The following is a 3,603-nucleotide window of genomic DNA, read 5'->3' as shown; positions in this document are numbered from 1 at the left end:
GGCTGGTGAGCTGTGTTTGTTCCACTGGGTCACACTCATGACATACTGCTCAGAAACACCTGGGCAGCATGATCTCCTAACGTAATATGTTAACAAGGCAGCAACTGTGTCTTTCAGTAGTAGGGAAGAAACTAATAAGGTAGGAGAAAGTTGGAATGGGGAAGGGGGGTGCTGCCGAGTACAGACTTCCCTTGTTCAGAATTAGATTCTTGTAGGTGGAAATTAGACAGCCAGCTTTTAATCTGCTTGTACATGTTTTAATTTCATGTTTTTTAGACTATATTCATATCATCTCTACTACTGTTGTAAGCTGCCCTGAGCCTGACCAGGTTGGGCAAGGGCAGGGTATAAATTGAATAAAATAAAATAAATCTCAAGACAAAATTTGTCAGCTGATTAATTCATAATAGTTTGGGCCCTCAACATCATCCCTCCATGATACTGTGGCTGCTGCCTTTCCTTTCCTACAGAAACTGACCAGGTGGTCGCAGTGAGAAGAGCTGCTGCTACAGCCTCTAGCAGTGGAATTGTGGGTGCCAGGACCCGTAGAAAATATAGTTTGCCACGCCTTCTGGGTTTTCCTTAAATGTGAGGAGTGTTACACTGCTCTTACTAGTAGGACTTATCCAGCTTATTCCCTCTGGTTCGCCCTCTTTGAAGAAAGGTGTTTGTTTTTCCATGAGACAGGAAAATTTCCATGAGGACCGAGTACAGATAAGAACAGAAGAACATAAGTTGTGTTGATGGAAGAGAACAGATGGAGATGTATGATCTCAGCAGAAGAAACTGAGTCCTCCATGTGCAATTGTACAAGTTTTAATATGGATATGAGTAAATAATAGAAAGATACTTTGAGACCTAAAGTGACAAAAGTGCTTTTGCTTTAATAACAACATGGGGGGAAATGATGTGGCTTTTATTTACTGGCCAATGCTAATGGATTCCCACGAAAACTGCTATAGCAGTAATTTTGAAGCTTTAAGCTGGCACAAGCTAGCATGCCCTGGTAAAGGAATTAGTTGAATGACTGAAGGCTTCTCAAAGCCTCCCTCCAATAAGCTCAGGGTGGCATACGTGGTCCTTCCCACCCCATTTTATCCTCCCCACAATTATGAAGACAAACTGGCTCAAAGTCACCCAGCAGGCTTCATGGCTGTGTGGGGCTTTGAACCCAAGTCTCCCCAGTCCTGGCCTAACACTGTCACCATTATACCATACTGGCTGTATTAATGCTTTACTCCACAATGCCACTCCTCGTCCCTTGGTATATGGCCTCGTCTGAGAGTTTCCATGCTGGAGAGCGAAAATAAGGAATTCATAAAAGACCACCAAAGAGAACCTGTCCTTAGATAGATAATTTATTTAAGGCCCGTAGCCAGATAAAACAAGATAAAACAGAAAACATGGGCTAATAAATTCTAGAACCTGTCCTTGAAAGAAGAAGAGTTGGTTTTTATATGCCGACTTTCTGTACCACTTAAGGAAGAATCAAACCGGTTTACAATCACCTTCCCTTCCCCTTCCCACAACAGACACCCTGTGAGGTAGGTAGGGCTGAGAGAGTGTGACTAGCCCAAGGTCACCCAGCTGGCTTCATGTGTAGGAGTAGAGAACCCAACCCGGTTCAACAGACTAGTGTCTGCCGCTCATGTGGAGGAGTGGGGAATCAAACCCGGTTCTCCAGATCAGAGTCCACCACACCAAACCACCGCTCTTAACCACTACACCACGTTGGCTCTTATATATGTTGGGAAAGAACCTCCCAACATGTATAAACAGCAATGCTATCCTACGAGCCCTATAAATGCGTAGTGTCACCTCTTCCTGGGCGGCTATGTTAGTTCTTCATATGTTATATACCAGTGTGGGTAGGAAAATAGATGGGCAAAGCAGAGACAGAGAAGAGATTAGGGGCTGAGTTTTCCCTGCAGTGTCTTGTCAGCCTTCCAGTATTCTCTGTCTTATTGCGATCCAAACTCTCGCAGCTGGCGCATATTTTAGTGCCAAACGACTGGCACTACTGAAATTGGAATGCATAGCCTATCAGCACTCGGTGCTTGCACATTTAGTTGATATGCTGCATTGTGTAGCCTTTTCTTTCCTTTTTTTAAAAAAAAAAAACTCTTTTTTACAATTTAAGTTTTATTTCAATGAAGGTTTGGGTTTCTTTTTGTTTTTCCAAAGTTTTTTTTTTTTAAATTTCCACAGTGGGGACTATGCCTCCCTTTTGCCAAGTAGTGGTGTGCCTGATAAAATTAAAATAAATACAACGTAGAGGGGAGAGAAGGAGAAAAACCTGCTAATTTACGGCCCTAAAATAGTCAATTAGAGACTTGCCAAACTGTCTGGCAAGAGTTCCAAGTCCTTTGAAATGCCAACCCTCGAATGAAAGACGGGAGAAAAAACTGCTGGCTCTTTCCAAGAATTGGCCCAAATAGCAACGAGGATGTAAATTTGCCAGCCGGGGCTAGTTTTGCCGATAGCAGAAAGAAATGCCTGTTGTGTGTTAGAAATTGGGTTCAATTTTCCTAACAATAGTATCATTTCCCATGCTGCACTAGTCAGAAAAAAGAGATCCAGAAGTGCTAAAATTTAGTTACATGTTATTGGCTTTATTGGGAGCCAGCATGGTGTAGTGGTTAGGAGCCATGGACTCTGATCTGGGTTTGATTCCCCACTCCTTCACATGAGCAGCAGACACTAATCTGGTGAACTGGGTTGGTTTCCCCACTCTTCCACATGAAGCCTGCTGGGTGACCTTGGACTAGTCACAGTTCTCTTCAAGCTCTCTCAGCCTCACCTACCTCACAAGATGTCTGTTGTGGGGAGGGGAAGGGAAGGAGATTGTAAGCTGGTTTGATTCTCCTTGAAAGGTAGAGAGAGTCAGCATATAAAAAAATCAACTCTTCTTCTTCTTCTTCTTCTTCTTCTTCTTCTTCTTCTTCCCTGAGCAATAGCTAAGCAGCTTGTGAGGATGTACTACATCACCTGAGAAATCCCCAGCCCCCGCAAAAGCGAATCCATCTTTTTCCCCCTCTCTTTCTAGTTGAACCCTCCCATTGGCCAGACATATTTACCTCAAGGAAACTTTAGGAACGCATCAAGGTCAAACCCCCACAATTAAAGTACAACTAAATAAAGCTGTTCCTCTAGCATCCAGCAGAGCACTTGTAATAGGGGTATGTTTGTACTGGGTGGTGGTGGTCATAAAGCATGCTGATGGTCCATTGGGCAGACAAACAGGGATAAGCAGTCTACAAGAGCTAGATTGTGACCTCACAGTTTCCCTGTGTCATCTTAGCATTGTTGGACTAATAGCTGCAGTACCTTGCTCTAGCCATCAGCAGTGGTGGCAGTATAGCCCAGATGATACATGCTATTCTCTCTAGGGATGAGCGAGCATTCTCTGTTTTGTTTCATTTTGCATTTGCCTGTTTTAGTCAATTGTTTCCATTCTCCACTTGTCACTTCTGGTTTTCTAGAAACATTTTAGTGTATGTGGGTGGGGGAATGGGGGTGTATGTGTAAAGTGTCGTCATGTTGCAGCCGACTTATGGCGAATCCATAGAGTTTGCAAGGCAAGTGATTAAACAGAGGTGGGTT

This window comes from Euleptes europaea, chromosome 13 (genome assembly GCF_029931775.1).
Source record: "Euleptes europaea isolate rEulEur1 chromosome 13, rEulEur1.hap1, whole genome shotgun sequence".
Lineage (NCBI taxonomy): Eukaryota > Metazoa > Chordata > Lepidosauria > Squamata > Sphaerodactylidae > Euleptes > Euleptes europaea.
This window is presented reverse-complemented; position numbering follows the sequence as displayed.